The 18,339-nt window shown below is 41.0% G+C and overlaps 1 long non-coding RNA gene across 1 annotated transcript; it reads right to left on the bottom strand.

Moving 5' to 3' along the window:
- Nucleotides 1–10,612: 10,612 nt before the first annotated feature.
- LOC139061904 (uncharacterized) lies at nucleotides 10,613–11,412 on the bottom strand. Its single transcript, XR_011515549.1, has 3 exons — nucleotides 11,292–11,412; nucleotides 10,946–11,139; nucleotides 10,613–10,707 (listed from the first exon to the last, which is right to left on the bottom strand). It is a non-coding gene; the product is annotated as an uncharacterized lncRNA (long non-coding RNA).
- Between the last annotated feature and the right edge of the window lie 6,927 nt (nucleotides 11,413–18,339).

The following is an 18,339-nucleotide window of genomic DNA, read 5'->3' as shown; positions in this document are numbered from 1 at the left end:
TTTAGTCTGCATTCTTGGGTGTCTCACACAATGTCTCACCACCCCGCCTCAAACCCTGGCATGTTTTAAGAAGTATCAGCACAATTTAAGTCTCTGTTCCTCTTAATGTAGCTGATATAACTGAGTGTACAACAAATTTACCCGTGTCTGTCTATACTGTTTTACACTCACTTGGGAAATGACTTAAAATAAAGGCAGCATTGATAAAATCAACTATTAAAATGGTTTTGACAGGTTCAAAGAATAGTCTTATAAATGCTTGAACCTTTTATAGAGGTACCAAAAGTATAGCTAAAAGACACAAATACCTATGTGCTATAAATACACATACCATACAAAAGTAGAAAAAAGAATACAAATATCAGAACAGATTGGATCAAAAATGGCGCCTGTAATTATCTGCTCTTTAAAATTATCATGACATCCAGCAAACAAGTCATTTGATTACCAATGTTATGCTTTACATGGGTTTTGTGGGTTTTTAGGGCTTTCTAATCCTTAGAAAGGGGCTACTCGCAGTTTCCTGGTTCCATTGAGAGAGGGGCAGGAGTCAAATAGTTGTCTCCACCCACCTCTAAACGTTTAACCCCGCCCACATTTAGCCCCGCCCCGATCTCCGGGATGCAGCCAGGGGCTACTCGTTTTTAGCGGCTCAGGAGTCCGCAGGTGCGGTGTGTGTGCCACTCACTCTGGTTAATCCAACAGGGAGCCGGCTCCGAGAGCTGTCTTTAGCGACTGACACATCACTACATCATTCCCTTTCCTAATGTCCTGAAGAACGGTCCGGAGTGCAGGCGGAGTGTTTAGCTAACCTGCAGGAAATGTCGACAACAGTTATCCAGAAAGTAGCTAAGGGTTACCAGAGATGTTTCTGAGGTGTTCGCTAGGTACTTTTAAGATTTAAAAAGTCAAGAAGCGGGTCTGAGAAGCTGTTAGAAATAGCGTCAAAGTCGTCAAGTTGGCAACACTGTGGAGGAGCGCTTCATTTGCAACTCAGGGCAGTGCAAGTGGGAGGAGCAAATAATCGGCTTGTTTTGTTTTTATAATCGTTCAAAACATTTCATTCGGAATATATTTCTATGTCGATGTTCAGAATACGACATCTGATAGTCTGAAAAAAATAATACCTAATTTGGAAAAAATAATACCTCTGAGACCAAATTTAACACTTTTAATGGCCTTAAATTTGACTATTTTTATTTATCACTTTTTAATACTTTTTAAAACCCCGCGGACACCCTGATATGCACGGGCAGCTTCTGGAGGAAATGCTGGAGAGGATGCACCAGCAGAAGAACTGTTGTCACTGGAGAAACAAGTTATTCAGTTCTTTGGAAGTAAGGGCATTTCTATTGACAGCACCACTATAGCTGCATGCTACACAATTCCTAAAAAACTGGAAAAAAAGCAAAAAACAATAATTCAGTTTGTGAGCAGGAAACATAAAGTTGACTTGTTAAAGGTCGTGAAGAAGCTGAAGGGCACAGGAGTGTATGTAAATGAGCACCTGACAAAGAAGAATGCAGAGATTGCCTGGCAAGCAAGAATTCTGAAGAAGGAGAGGAAAATACAGGATACCTGGATAAGGAACTGTAAAGTAATGATCCAGCTTAATGGACCACCAGAACAGGCTAAGGTGGTGAGCATCAGGAGCCTCTCTGAACTGGAAAAACTTAAATGATGAGAAGAAGATGGTATTTAGTTCATGGACACAGCAGACTACAAGAAATCAGGAAATAATAGATTTTTTAGGTTTGTCAGTGATGTAGATCATAAATCAAATCTGATAGATAATGGAGTTGACTCAGAAATTAATGGTTGCAGCAACACCCACCTGGACTGTGAATATTATATTGTAGAGTACTTCAAAGTGAGTATGTGTGGATTTTCATTCATACACTTTAACAGCAGAAGTCTCTACAACAATTTATCTAAAATCTCAGATTACAAATGAGTTCAAGGAGAAATTTACAGTAGTTGCAATTTCAGAAACCTGGATCAAAGATGGAAAAGAGTTATTGAATAAACTGGATGGCTATGAAATGTTTACTCAGAGCAGACAAAGCAAAAGAGGGGGTAGGGTAGCACTTTTTGTTAGGACTGGTTTTGATTGTTCGATACTAACGAATATGACCTTCATTGTTGAGAATTTGATGGAGTGTCTGAAAATTGAAATTAAGTGTAAAAAATCCAGAAACATCATTATAAGTTGTATGTATCATAGTCCTGGTTCTTCTATAGATCAGTTTAATGAACGTATTGAAACATTATTTGGGCAATGTAGGAACAAAATGACTTTAATTTGTGGTGATTTTAATATTGATATGTTTAAATCAGATGATAATACTAAAATAGCTGAATTCATCAATTTAATGTTTAGTTTAGGTTTCTTTCCATTGATATTGAGACCAACCAGGATAACAGCCGATAGTATTACACTGATTGACAATATAATAATAATAATAATAATAATGCATTGAACTTATATAGCGCTTTTCTATACACCCAATTCATAAATCAATCTGACATCAAGACAAAGAATGACCTTTTTTTAACTGATATCACTGATCATTTACCGGTGTTTACTGTGGTGGAAATGATGAGAAGTGATGAAACATCTCTGGAAAATGTAAATTATACCACAACTAGAAAAAAAACTCCTGTTGCAATTGAAGCTTTGAAATATGAACTGTTTTGCTCTGATTAGACTGATGTTTATGTCAATGATGTTAATGATTCTTATAATGCATTTCTAGAAATATTTTTGGGAGCTTATGATAAACATTGTCCTCTAAAATATCATAAGCAAAACTTAAAACAAAGGTCCCCTCCCTGGATTGTTAGGGGATTGGAAAGGGCGTGCCAGAAAAAGAAATCACTGTATCTGTTTTTTTATAAAAAAAACCAACAAAGGAAAAAGAAAAAAGGGATAAGGAATATAAAAACAAATTAACTACAATAATAAGGAAGCAAAAAAATTGAATATTATGATCAGCTTTTCCTAAAACACAAAAATAATATTAAGGGTACATGGAATGTGTTAAATAAATTAATAAGAAATACAAAAGAAGCAGGTATAGATATTCACAATAAAAATGAAAAGAACATTGCAAATGAGTTTAATAAATATTTTGTGAATGTTGGCCCTAATCTAGCTAAAAAGCTGCCAGAAGTTGACATTAACCATGAAATAAATAAAAATAATAATACAATGTTTTGGCGTTTTATTGGTTTTTATGCATTTTTCTTGTCGCTGATCCCTTTTTTGAATGGTGTGGATCCTCTGCTGACATATGATCGAGCTGCACTGCTGAGGCTTCGTCCTTCCGTTGATGTAGCCGGCAGCGCGCGCTGGGAACCGGGCTGTGCGAGCTATGAACCTCACGGACGATGCTGCTGGCTGGACTGCCCGTTTGCTCTCTCCCCCCAAGTCGTGATGTGTCGGCCCTCTGTCGCCCCTGCTCAAGAAGAAAGCATCGGAGAAGACGGGGAAGGAGAGGTGTATTCCTGCTGTCACTCCCTGTCTTTTGAGTTTTTCCCTCTGCAGGTGGGCGTGTCTGGAGGTTGACCAAGCTGCAGCAGATCTGCTCATCAGCTGGCCAGGGGTATTTAAGCAGCTGGGAGACTCCTACACTTCGCTGGATGATTACTCTACCTGGGTACCTTCTAAGCCACCTCATCTCAGTATTTTCGAGCTCTTAGGACCTTTTGAGATTTAGATGCGTTTTTGGATTTTGGATTTACCCTTCCTGCTCTCGTTCACCAGATCAAACCTCCACCTTCATCCCCGACTGGCTATTCTCTGGAACTCCAACCTGCTTGTCTCTCAGCTCCTCCCTGGCCAGAACCACCTCCAGCTGCCCACCTAAGCTCCCTGGATCTCAGCAAACTCAGCTCCCTCCACGTCTCCCCTTCTGGATCTCAGTCTCAGGAATGTCCTCTCAGCCCAGACCGGACCACTCCTCCCTCGAGCTACTTTTCCCCCTCTCCAGACTGTAAGTCCTCCGCACAATTCAGATTCCTTGTTTTTCCCCTCGAATTTGGATCTCACTCCCATCTGTCCACAGATGTCCCGCACCGGCTCCCTTTATGAAAGAACTCAGCTAAGTTTCCAGCTGCTTCCTTGGTTTCCCTTTTAATAAATTCTTATTTAAACACTTTCCTCATCTCAAGCAGATTCTGTATGTCGTGGGTTAGACATTTACACCACAACATGACAGTGAGACGTCGGCCTGGATCCCTGAACAAGCGGCTGGCCCGATTCGGCCCAGCTTCTGACCCGGTGGTTCCGAGATGTCTCCTGGATTACTCGGCGCCCTGCCCAGGGAACTTGGCCTGCTCTGAGGGTGAACCGGCACCGCGCCACGGCCGATCGGCTCGAAGATCTCGCCAGACTGGGGTTTGCTGGGAGAATCTGCGCTCGGTTACGGGCACAGAGTTAAAGGAGACTGTGCTCGTGCGCGATCTCGGTGCTGCAGCCCCGCCGTAGACTCGGTTTGGTCTGGTCAATGCCAGGTCTGTGCTGAACAAAACGTTTATTCTTCGTGACTTTTTTATTCAGCATGACTTGGGTTTTCTCTGCATCTGTGAGTCCTGGATCCCGTTTGGTGACTCAAGCGCCCTGCTGGAGCTGGTACCACCTGGCTGCTCGTGTTTTAATATCCCCAGATCACGGGGCAGAGGTGGGGGGCTGGTTGTTGTTTTTAAATCCAGCTTTCCTTGTAAACAGCTTACACCCACCATGCCATTTTCTTCCTTTGAACTGTGCTTATTTGAACTGTGCATCTCCCCCCGCCTGCTCGTCGTGCTGATTTATCGGCTTCCAAAGACTGACTCTAACTTCCTTAATGATTTCTGTGATCTTGTGGCAGACTGCATCCTAAAATATGATTATGTTCTATTTTTTGGTGATTTTAACATCCATATCTGCTGTCCTGACAATGTGCTTGCTAAAGGTTTTTTTAATTTGCTAGATTCATTCAATCTAACTCAATGGGTATCATCCCCAACTCATGCCAGGGGTCACACCCTGGACCTGGTTGTCTCTTATGGTCTACCCGTCACGAACCTTGTGACTTTGCCTCCTGTGTTCTCTGACCACTCTCCAATACTCTGTGATGTTACGTTGCCATGTCCTGTCCCTGTGTGTGAAGCTCCAGCTACTAGGTTCAGAGCCCTGGATGCAGAAACTATTTCAAAGTTTGTGGACTGTATGTCTGTAAGGTTAGAGACCTTTAACCCAGATCCATCTAACATTGATCACTATTCACAACACTTTGATGTACTTTGTAATCAGGTCCTGGACGTGGTTGCCCCTCTCAAGCTTTGCAAGTCTAGGCCTAGGAGGGAGCCTTGGCTCTCTGATGTCACACGGGCTTGTCGGCGGGCGTGTAGATCCTCTGAGAGAAAGTGGAAAAAGGATGGCCTACAGGTCTCACGTGAGTTGTTCAGAGCATCTCTGGTTGCTTATCAGGATGCTGTGAGGGCTGCCAGAATGGCCTATTTTGCAGACATCATTGAGACAAACTCCAATAATCCTAAGATTCTCTTCAAAACGGTAAACTCAGTTCTGGTGTATCAGGAGCCTAGCTCCATGTCTCCTACAGCTGCTGGAAACTCTGAAGCTTTTCACAGATTCTTTGTTGATAAAGTATCAGGCATTAGAGCAGCTATTTCTGGTAACTCTGTTGACCCTGTTCCAGTTCCTCCATCACCACCCACCCTGAGCTCCCTCAATACTGTTTCATACTCCGAGCTGAGTAAGCTTGTTGCAAGGCAGAAGCCATCTGGCTCTCCACTTGATGTTCTACCGCCTCGTCTCTGGAAGGCTGCCTTTCCGTGCCTTGGCCCTTCACTTGGTCAGATTATCAATGGGAGCCTCAGCACAGGTGTGGTCCCAGCTGCTTTGAAAGCAGCAGTTATTCGGCCGACCCTGAAGAAACCTGGTGCTGATGTCTCTGTGATAGAAAATTACAGGCCTATCTCTACCCTGCCCTTTACATCTAAACTGCTTGAGAAAGTCGTTTATTAGCAGCTGGTCTCACATTGAGCTGACTCTGATCTGTTTGAGGTTTTCCAATCAGGGTTCAGGTCTGGCCATAGCACAGAGTCAGCTCTACTGAGGGTCCTATATGACATCTATCTTTCACTAGATCAGGGAACATCATTGCTGTTAAAAACAGTCAGATATAATAACAGTGCTTTAAAATGATTGTTTATTAAATAAAAGCAACAACAATCTGTACTCTCAGCACGCTGCCATCTTATATTAACTGATCAGGGAGTGAGGTGGTGGGGGCTCCAAGCCTATATTTGCCTTGGTCCCCAAATGCCTTGATACGGCCCTGGATGTGGGACTGACTTCTGGGGTGATCTGATTCTATCACATGTATAAATATTAAATGCTTATATGTTATTGCTTTTCACTGGTAAAAATGTGTATTGGGGATAAATCTACCTACTTTTTTTCTTTTCAAGCACTTTGTTTTGTTTTCTTGATTTTATTTGAATAATTTCCTGCCCTTTCTCTCTCTAACCTTCCTGCATGCTGCATGTTTTCTCCGTCTTCCAGAAAAAAACTGTTTCCTAGACTTCCTGCTTTCTAACGATCAGCCAAAGGGATCTTCACATGCGCGGCGCTCCAGCAGTAATGAGTTGAAATCACCGGGGCACAGATTATGAACTCAGCTGAGGCAAAGCACATCAGAAAAGCACAAAATACCAGAGAATATGCGCTGATATGAACGATTGCAAGTGAATTATTTTTGTTTTAGTGGAGCGATTTTGTGAATGTTGCAGCGGCCGCGTGCAGGATGCAGCTAAGCCGTTACCGCTGCGTCCTCTATGAGTCCATAAATGACGTAATATATGCAGATACTGGATCTTTCTTCGGGTTTCTGTCATGACTCCCATCCTTTACCCTCATCTGCCTTATCATTTCCTCCTCATTCAGCTCACCTTGTCCTCTCACCAAGCTCCAGCCAAGCCCTGTTTTCCCCAGCAACCTCTGTCAGCTTCAATCAGCTCCATTCATTCCACCTGCTCCTGTAATCAGCCTCATCCCATAGACCTGCTTCCCCTGCTATAAAAGAACCAGCCATCCAGTCAACAGATGCCAGATTACTACAGCCTTGCCAGTAGTTCTCCAGCCATCCACCCTGCCTGCTCTTTGCCTCTGGACCTTGTTTTTTGCCTGACCCCTGCCTTGCTCGCGGCCTGCCATTTGGACCTTGCCAGTAGTATAATAACCCACCTTTCGTCAAACATTTTGACAGGTCTATTGTTCTTTGACCTTTTGACCTTTCATGCCTATTGTTCATTTTGACCTTTGACCTTGCCCCCCTTTCCTATCATCAATCAATTGGACATTTGTATTGTTCAACGAGCAGATGTCCTAGACCCCCCACGCCGCAGCAACAATGGCGTATTGTTGAACGGCCAGATGTCCTAGACCCCCACGTCGTAGCCTAATGTGTGTAATGGCGCGTGAAGTTTCTTTTTGTGTTAGCCCAGCGGTTCCCACAGCCCCTCCCTTCTGAAAGTAATCCTATAGTGTTAGCCCCCTTCCATACCTCTTTAAAAGCTCAGATCGTGTCCAAATGGTGAAAAGCCGACCTCTAAGAAAAACGATGAACCACGAGGAGATGAATGAAGCACCAAGCCACGAGGAAGAAGTGTCTACTACATCCGACGCTTCAACTTCAACTCAAAAAGTGAAAGAAGAGAGTGTGGATACGCCGCTGTCAAAAACCTTGCTTTGTGAAAAATCCATCGCGATCCATCAGATGCCTGCAGGGATTGGTGCTCCCCGCAAATCTACATTCTACATCTGCAGAGTCCAGGTTCCTCCTTTCGGGGGTAAAGAGATCTTGGAGCAAATATGGCAGTTGGAACCTTACGGCTATACCGGTAGTTTTGGGTACCGGTTCAGCTATGACACCAAGAAACTGTGTCTAATGCAGCCATTATAATGCATTTACCAGTCCTTAGTGACACACCATATCAGTCTAACCTCTTGGACTTTTCATCTCCAAAATATCTAACATGACATGGCTCACTGACAGTGGATGAGTGCAGCCTAAGTGAATGACAGCCCCACACGCTGGTCAAGTACTTATGAAATGGTTGCACGTCTCCTCAAAGTTAAAGAAGTAGCAAAGTTTGTGAAGTAGCAAACAAGATGGGATGCTCTCTTTGATTTACTCAGCCATCTGGCAGATGTTCACAAAGTGCTTTTCTCCCCAAATAAAAGATGTTTGGATTTCGTATGTTCAGTCTTAAACTTTGTGTTATTTACATGCAGCTCACTGACACTTTTTGACCAGAACTAAAACTATTGTGTAAAACAGGTTTCTTTCTGTCCAGCAGCACCTCAAATAATGGGTGAATCACCAGAGGCTGTAAGCACACACACACACACACACACACACACACACACATTTAAAGCACTTCCCCCTTTCAGAAAATGCCTGACTCTCTCTAAGACAAGTAAAGAATTTAGGTTACCAACTCTATAAACACCCATTCAGACATTTCTCTCACTTCACAAAAGCAATGGTTTACCATCCTAAACCATTTATGGTTCTGTTGTAAACCACCCATGCATACCAAGCCCATGGGAATAACCTTTTTCAGTTCCCTTTTGCAGGTGGCTAGATTGAAAGAGTGGCGGGAAGTTGAAAACAAAGAACTGGCTGATCTTTCTTAGAGCTCATTCTAACCAAGTCGTCACGGAAACAACACGCAAAAGCAAATTACATACTTTTTGCAGGTGGGCTGAATTGAAAGAGTGGCGGGAAAGTTGGAAACAAAGAACTGGCTGATCTTTCTTAGAGCTTATTCTAACCAAGTCATCACGGAAACAACGCGCAAAAGCAAATGACTTACTATTGTTCAAAGAGCTATTTAGGATCATAAACCCCTCGCCTCCTGTCTTTACTGACACACACACACACACACACACACACACACACACACACACACACACCCATCCATCCCCTTGCTTCCTGCCTTAGAGAAAAGGTTTGATCCTTTTTGTAGGACCTATAACAGCTGAATTAAATAAAAAGCTGTGTATGAGGTTTGTTTTTTGGGAGAGGGCGAATAGTAAAGTCTCGAAGCAGACGTACCTCTGGTCAAACCTTCTTTATCAAACCTTTAATGTCTTTCCTCTCAGAATAGTTAAACTAAGGCACATGCATGTCGTAAACGGATTTACACACACACACACACGAGTGAAGGAGCTGCTACATTTTATCCATTATTAAAGGAGCATGGGGCAGGATGAAGAAACGAAACTCATTAGCGACGCACTCGGCGCTGTGCGTAACTGCAGCCCGGCACGAGAGCGCGCACAAACTCTTCACTAGAAAAAAAAAAGTTACAGTGATGTACGGCCAGAGCGCGGCTCGAACAAGGCACCGTGTAGAGCGATGAAGTAAGTAACATTGTTACTTTAGTCTAATATTTGTAAAATTCCATGACAATAGCTTTTTAATTGAGCCATGACACTTGTGATGTAAAGCAATCGCTCCTTCCTATGAAATATTCATAAGACAGTTTTGTGACAGGCGAGCAAGACAGTAACATGATGCTACTTTATCAGCATAAGGCTTTGTGGCTGCAGGTGATTTCTGATGTTTTTAGACCAATTACAGTTATTATTTTGCACTAAGCTTACTAACAAGCTAATGTTATTGTTTATACATCATGTAAGAACATCCAATTTCAAGTCACTGACATCATTTGTGAAACCAATTTCATTACAGGACAGGCATCACAACAATGTAAATAAGAACATAAATATCAATGCTTAGTTCAAAAATGCATCAAAATAAAATCATAATATCAACAAGACCTACAGGGTAATAGTCATTTTTATCATTACTGTCATTGATTTTCAGGAATTCATATTGGAAGCAGTGATGGAAGACAGTTCGGATGGAGTGTGCCCGAGCCTGCCACAGACTTTGATGTGTCGTGGGAAAGTCTGAGACCAGGGGCTAAAGAAAAGGGGAGAGGAAAAGGTCGCTCCGAGGGTCGGGGAAGGACACGTTCAAGGGGTGTGGGCAGCAGGTTGAGGTCCAGAGCTCCTTCAAGAGGACCAGGGCGCTGGGGTAGGCAGCGAACAGCTTTCAGAGAAGAGGACAGAGACCGGCTTGCACAGCTGAGGGCTGCCAGTATAGCTGAGATGCAGGTTGGTTGTAGCCATTTGTGTAAAAAAATAAAATAAAATAATAGATGCCAAAAACGAAAACATCACTCACTGGAGATATGAATCTAGTCATGTAAACATATGCTCTTTAATTCCTAGACAGCTTTACAACACCTAAGCCAGGAGGAGAGAGATTATATTCTCGAGAGAGTGGTGACCCGTCTTCCAGGGGTGATGCTGGATATCCTGGAGTTTCGGCAAGAGACGCCATGACACCATCTTCCTGACTGAGGGCACCCTAACCCAAAAATCCAAACCGTTAATCTACAACTACAGTAGTTCCAAAACAGCACAATACCTCAAAATAACTTTAGCTGAAGACTGCATTTTCACCCAAAAATAAACAAACAGTTTGTGCAATATATTTATTTTTATTTATGTACAAAAAAGTTCTGTTAATTGCATTTGTACATAGTATTTTTTCTTAATTTCTAATAAATCTGTGTGCATGAAAGAAGTCATTCCTGTCTTTTGATGCTTCACGTAGCTGGGGCCTTTATGGAGAGAGAACGGCAGCATTAGATCATACATAGATTACATGAGAATGCAATTCTGGAAACTCTCCAGTTCTGAAGTTGACCTGTAAAAAAAACAAAAGCTACAACTTTATAGATTATTAGGAATCACACTTTTGATTGCCTTTTCACCCACAATTGTCATTTCTATATGTAAATTGTCAGCTTTGATATTGACACTTTAGCTTTTTTGCTTATGAAAATGTTGTTAATATACCTAAAGGTCAGATTGGTGACATCCTTCAACCAGCGTCTGTTGAACATGATTCGTTGAAGAGCCTCGTGTGGTGGAGATCATGGTACCATGAGCTCTTTATCACTGGTCGTTGCATCAAGTGGTCCATGGTCACATTTGCCACGGGTCCATTCATGCTTCCCTGTGACATGGTGAAGCACACCCACCCACATGTCCTAACAGAAAAAATAAGTTTTATTTGAAAACTTTACATGTGACAGAAGCGCTCACCAACAGAAACACGAGAGTTGGCACTATTATGAAAAGAAAGGTAATTATGTCAATGTGCATTGTTGTCTTGTTGTCCAAAAGATGTCACAATACTTACATTAAACATATCACGATGTTGTGCTTTCTGGCAAATGTACCAAAATTGGTTGAAGATGTCATTCAGCCACACAAGTAGGATGGAAATTCCCTTTAGGATCCCAGCCTGTGAACAAGGATAAAACAACTTTTAGTTCTTTTGAAAACATAGAAGGGTTTTATTTACCTGCAACGTTTTGTTTGCGGCTGCAAACTTCGTCAGCCTGACAACGTTTTCATAACAGTTCTATTCTGTTATGAAAACAATAAATAAAAGTAGAATTAATATATTGTTTTAAGACTTTGGAGTTTAAAAAAAAGAGTGTAGATAAGAATAGGGCTGGGCAATCCCAGAGGAAAAGAAAATTAGAAAAGAGATCTCAAAAATGTTTCCTTTTGTTCTCATAGACAATATTGAGATCTGTGTGAAACAAAAATTAGTCATTAGCATATTTCTCCTTTTTCTCATTTTTTTCTCCAAAACTGAAAGATGCCTTAAGTCTCAAATTAGTCTTGTTTTAAGTTTCAAAGGAGTGCTCACAAAACTCTCAACTACTTCTCAGATTTACTTCATTTTCATTCCTCATTTTGGCCTCATGTAGAGAAATCAAAGAGGTCTACTCGGGAACTCATTCTTTTCTCCTACCACAGCCTTGTTGAATCAAATGTAGGAATCTCATAATGAGCTCAAGCAGAGCAGACAAAAAGTTCTACACAAAGGCTAAATGTTTTCTCTACAAAATTTAAAGGCAGGTATATGGAATTCTTTAGGAGAGCCACTATCCAGCATGTTTTAGAGGTTACCTTCAACACACCTGATTTTAATCTACAGAGCCTAAGGGGCTGCTGAACAGGTAAATTGTGTTGAAGCAGGAAAGAAACTAAAACATGCTGGATAGTGGCTCTCCAGAACCAGGGTTCCCTAACCCTGATTTAAAGATGTGGTTCACTGAAAACCACGTTTTATTTGTTATTTCTGATTCTAATCGGTCACTCTGAGTTTTTCATACAGACTGAACATGAAAATTGTCTCCTACACCTATCTCCTGCATTAGCTTCTGATAGTCAGTGGTAGAGGTGCATTGCTTTTAACCGGTCAGAGATGTCCAAATATTAGGAAATAAGAATCCAAATCTTGCTGTCTGTAGCTCAGATGTGGTTCTTGAAACCACCCAGATCACTGCAAATGTATTTAAATGTATTTACTGCAAAATGATCAGACAAGCACCATTTACAGACTTTTTTCATTTAATCAAATAATTCATTTCACAAAATTACCAACTTAAATACATTCGCAGACAAAAATACAAATACAGTTGGTTCAATCGTTTTATGGATGCAAAGGGTAACCTTTTAGTGTGACCACAGACTAGCCAATGCCAAAAAATGAATTCACTATCATGTTTTTTTATCAACTTAGATTTCTGTTTCCAAAAGTTTCAAATTCTTTGAAAATAATGAATCCCTATGGTCATAACACATATTTTTTACTCAATGTTATTTAATCTCTTTCAAGACTGTTTGGGAAATGTGCAACAAACACAATATCAGGCATTGAGGACAAATTAATGAACATCAATTTTTGCAAAATATTTTCAAATGGTACTACAGTCCTTTTAATGGGGGATTCCAATAGGCTCACGATATGAAAACAAGTCCCACCAGTTAGAGTATCCTGTAGCAGATGTTGAGGGTCTGACCTCATGAGGAAATTACTATGCAGTGATTTTCTCCAAAATGACTGTGCTTAAATTGCTCTGAAAAGCAAATAATCACATCAGCGCCAAGAAACTTCATTTCCCATGATGCTTTGCACACAGAAGCATTGGGATGATGTCACCGCCTAATACCAGAAACATGTTCTGCGCATGTGCGGGAGGCCGTGGAGCTTTTCCCGTGAACTAAGACCATAAATCTTCTGCAGAGACAAAGAAACCTCGTTCTTTTGCCCAGGATACCTGGCGGTAAGGACACGCTTGTCGAACGCTCCGACTCCCTTGAGCACGCGGAAGCTCTAAGTGCCCAAGTTGAGGACACAGAACTGCGGAGGAAAGCAACAACTCCATCCAGCTCTCAGAGACGCTGTAAGTTGTCAAACTCAGCACAAAAGAAACTTCGTTCTCTTTGTGTCCAGCCCGTTGGAGAAACACTCGTGGGGCCAAAACAACGGAGAAAGCATCAAACCGACGGACGACGCCAAACTGCGGAGAAACACGGAGAACCGTCAAATCAAAACAGTGAGGGACGCCTTGCTGTTCTGGTGATCAGAAACTCATCTCTTTCTCTCATTCTTTCCTTCTCCCGTTTCCTCTATAGTCCAGAATAAGCAATAAACCGCGTCTATTGCTTAAAAGTAGCTTCGTGTTTTCCTCTTTCGTTCCCAAACACGTCCGTCGGGTCATTGTGAAAGAATAAACTGCTTATTGATCATTGTTTGGTATCTTTAAATGTTTTCTGCTTGGCCACGTGGTTAAACTAAAAGAAATTATTCGTGATTAATCTTTTGTGTTGTTTCATGATCATTTGAAATGTTTTGAGTGAATTTAAGGTTAAGTTACTTATGATTCTAAGTGCCTTGGAAGTTAAAGTGCAAGTTGCCACCCACACTTTAGCCAGACAAAGGGGTCAGCCATCTTGCATACAGACTCCATTTTAGAAACACACACACACACATACATACACACAAAACACCTTGAACATTATTTTGAATATACATCCTTTTATTATATCACATGGTTATTAGTCATTTATGCCACTGTTTATTCATTTGACAAATTGTTAATTAAACGTTATAAAATTCAGATTTTCGTCTCCAGTAGCTTTGTTGTGTCGAAGAGAAGTCTCTGCTCCGAGGATTCTACGAACTTCAAGAAAGACTGATAAGAGTTTTGGATTCAATTTTTCCCCGGTTAAAGGGGAATGGTGCCCCGTATATACTTAATTGTATCTTAATTAATTAATAACTCAGTAAATATTCCCATATTTACAGAATTTATTGAAGAATCCAAAAGTAAGTTGAAGCGTACTAATTGTTCGCTCCTAATAACCCCAACACAGATTTATACTTGCAGTTGGGAATTATTTCACAAATGCAAGCTTGATATCATTTTCACATTCATTGTTCTTTTTGTAGGAACATATAAAGTCAATCTGGCCATATTTTAACTGTCTCCCATCACTAAATAAAACTGTAGAGTTGTTCCTTCGTTTGGCTTTGACATACTGCTTTGATGTGTAAACAGTTTTGCCAATTTGAGCTCTGTTATATGACCTTACCACATTGCTATGTAAACTCTGACCAAGAAACTGTTCCAGAAGAACCATATCCTCAGCTTCAAGACATAAACTGAATGATGCCCCAATCATTGCCACACTGTGAACATTACTTTGTTGATAACTAATGTCACTCATCATTTTGGCCAAGAATTTAGCAGCAATGGGGTTGGGATTTATGTTCTGAGTGATACTAGGGAGGCACTGTATCATTTTTACAGCATTCACCATTTGGAAAGGTATATTTTGCGTTCCATGTATAAGACGAAGCAAGTACCCATTTTTATCTTCAAAGTGAAAGCATGAATGTGTCCATAAAGGACCAAGTGTTCTTACACTGTCTGCTAAATGAACAAGCAAGTGTACATTTGCGGTCATGTATCTTTCACCATATAGACCACTCATTTGAGAGCAGAAATTCCACAGCAGTTTTTCAGCATGGTCTATTTGAGAAGGGGTCACTGACTCCATGAGAAGAATGAAAATTGCCTCACTAAGAAGCAAAAAGTGGTTGTAGTATAACCCTGCAAGAATGCCTCTAAAAACAACGGGACCAAAAAACAGCAAAATGGATCGATACTCAGATGCTTTAAAGAACATTCTGTGACATTCCAAGGAACGAGGAAATCTCATAAAAAATGTTGGTTGAATTTCTTGCATCCGTTTGTCAACTTCTCTAATTGATCTTGACATACTAAACGCACATCAGGAGAACTCAGTGGAAAACCACAAACACATCAACAGACGCATAACTCCCAGCAGTACAGCGTGCATGTAGTCGATACCAGTGCTTAAGACCAAATTGTAGCTTTTTAGTCTACTGAGACAGGTAGGACCTTTCACCCCATATACAATGCTTTTGGAATCATAGGCCATCTTTGCATGATCCTCAAACTCTTTGTGGGTCCGAAGGGGGCCTTTTGGATCTGCCTCTTGAAATGGAAAGGCATGGACATGACCCCTTTGTCCTGTCTTAACTGTCAGACCGGGTTGTTTACACTTTAGACAGCCAAACCGTCCATTGAATTGAACAGAATTAAGCACTAATGCTTTTGCTGGCAAGTCACATGTTCCAGCAATGGTAAAAACTTTGGCAATGAAGGGTTCTTGGGCTCCTCCAAATTGAACAGTAATGCCCTCTCTTTCGAATTTGCTCAAGGCATTGCATAATGGTTCAAGGAATGTCAACATGGATGGCTTAGAGCCTCCAAACCAAAGACCTGCAAGTATCATGTTTTCTCGTTTTGTGCGTTGAAGAAAGCTTAACTCATTTATGATCAAATAAAATGGCCAAACAGAAAGCTTTGAGGACTTGAAAATGGGAATGCCATCTGTGTTCCAAGTTAAAGAAATGTTTCTGGGATCATTGAGAGGCCCATTAAAAGCTGTAAAGTTCTTGTAGACTTCTCCATCATATATTTCCTCAACATTGTCATGATACTTTTTCTGTCTATTGAACCTGAACTTTAATTTTTCCTCAAAACCCTCCTTAGCAAATAATGACTTCAATTGTCCTTCAATAGGAACTTCAATAAAATATGATGCAGAACCCTCTGCAGACAGATTTGCTCCACATGATGCACATAGTGTGTTATCATTTTCAACTGTAATGAAGCATGTACTGCAGTATTTGTGCAAAAGTAAAGAAGAGGAAGCAGAACTCTCAAAAAACTGCATGAATTTATGCAAATTCTGAAGACATTCAGTCTGAATATCACTGGGGCAATGCATAGTGATCAATGTAAGCAGGTCACTTAGACACCAATTATCTGGAAAAGCTCTATTTGCAAATGTCATTATCAAGAGAAGACTTTCTGCAACAGAAATTGGTGCATTTTTGTAAAGTGGCACATCTCCACAGTTTGTAGGATTTTGCAATCCTATTCCTTCCACCGAGTTAGGATGTATACTTTCCTCAAATGGCTGTTCATTATTGAATGACAGATCACAATCGATTAACAGCCCGTCATCTACTATTTCACTTTCCTCAAAGTCAGGTAGTGGATCAACCCACGTTTCTATGTCAACAAGTTGACTATCAGCTGATTCTACAATAAAGCAAGTGTTATGTGTCTGTCGTGTGTGTGCATCACATTTGGATGCATGGTTGGTCTTTTGGAAATCACACCCAATTTCTGTAAGATTCGTCCAAGTCAGTGTTGTCATCATCTCCCAAAGCAGAAGAGCATGGACCCCCTTCTGTGCAGGTGTCATCTAGCCTCTGGGTCATTAAAAACAAAAGGGAAAATAAGTTAATAAACTGCAGTAAATAGGTTTGCATCAAACTGTCATTGTTAAAACTCAGTTAGGGACATTAATGCTTAAAGGTTGTCAGGGACTTTTGGAACTGTATTATGATGAAGAAGAACACAAATAACAGACTATGAAAACTGTATTTATTAAACCATTTTCAGCCTGTGCTGAGAGCAAAGGAAAAACAAAAATGGAAAATGACATAATAAAAGGCATCAGATCAGAACTCTTAACTTGGGCCAGAAGCTGCAAGAACTTTTATCTGCTGTACAATTTATCATAGCTTACTATAAGATCTTATATAAAAATCTGTGAGAGCCAATCCAAAGGGGTGAGCTGCCCCACAAGCAGGGCCAGATTAACACTTTGTTGTACCCTGGGCAACAATATTCAAGGGCCCCATCATCACGACCTAAGGATCACCGTAATATGGTCACATACAGAATATTTTACTGTAATATGCAGTAAATATACTCAATACTTGAATGCCTGACTTCACGTAACCCGCTCAGGGTAAACTTTGACCCACCTTGTGTGGACTGACCAATGAGGAGAGGGTCTTAACTTGAGGCCCTCTCTTCATTGGTCAGTCTGCATGAGGCTGACTCTCAACTGACGTTCAGTCATAGGCAGCGAAGCGTCTCTGTGCAGCGCAAAAGCCCGGGTGGACAGTTTGTTTAATATAGGGTGACCATATTTCCATTTCCAAACAAGAGGACAGGGGATCTGTGCCTATGACATCACACTATGGCAACGCCACACAAACCATGTTGGGACCCATTTTTTGTAAGAACTAAATTAATATCAGATTCTGCAAATAAAAGGGCTCTAAAACAATTCATATGTAAATATTTAGCATATTTACTGCAAAATCTCATTTTTCTGCTTTAGTGCTGCAACAAGGTTTTATTAATAATAAATTATACCTTTTGTTTTACTACAGCATCGGTAAGCTTCCTGTGCACAGATTATTAAGGATGCTTGTTTCAGCTGTGAGATTAGACGATAGGATCAATGAAAAAATAAGTTGTCACACACTCCATGGAAACTTTCAGAGAATCCACAAATAGTGGCTTTCAAATGGTTTTGTTACTTTTAGCAAGTTTACAAAAGCAGCAGATGAGACAGCATGTCTGATGAGCTAGTTTTTCATCTGATAATATGGGGAGCCCAGTTATTGGGGGGGGGGGTCATTTTGCCTCGGCCCCCAAAATGCCTGGGTGTGTAACTGAGTTTTGAAGGCGACCTGAATTGTATCAAATGTATAAATATGACATGTGTATAACTTATTGTTTTATACAGGTGAAAACGTGTAGTGGAGACAAATCTACCGACATTTTACTTCTCAACACTTTGTTTTGTTTTCTTATTTTTATTTAACAATTTCTTGTCCTGTCTGTCTCTCATCTTCCTGCATCTCCTCTAAACTCTCCAGAAAAACTGCTGCCTGGATTCTTACTTTTTCACCTCATCAGTTACTTCTGAGCAGACCAAAGGGATCTCCTGACGGCAAAGCGCAGAGCGTGTTTCGATGCTGCGTCAGT

This window comes from Nothobranchius furzeri, chromosome 11, assembly GCF_043380555.1.
Source record: "Nothobranchius furzeri strain GRZ-AD chromosome 11, NfurGRZ-RIMD1, whole genome shotgun sequence".
In the NCBI taxonomy this organism is placed as follows: domain Eukaryota; kingdom Metazoa; phylum Chordata; class Actinopteri; order Cyprinodontiformes; family Nothobranchiidae; genus Nothobranchius; species Nothobranchius furzeri.
Note: the sequence above shows the minus strand (reverse complement) of the source record. Positions and strands in the feature narration are given on the sequence as shown.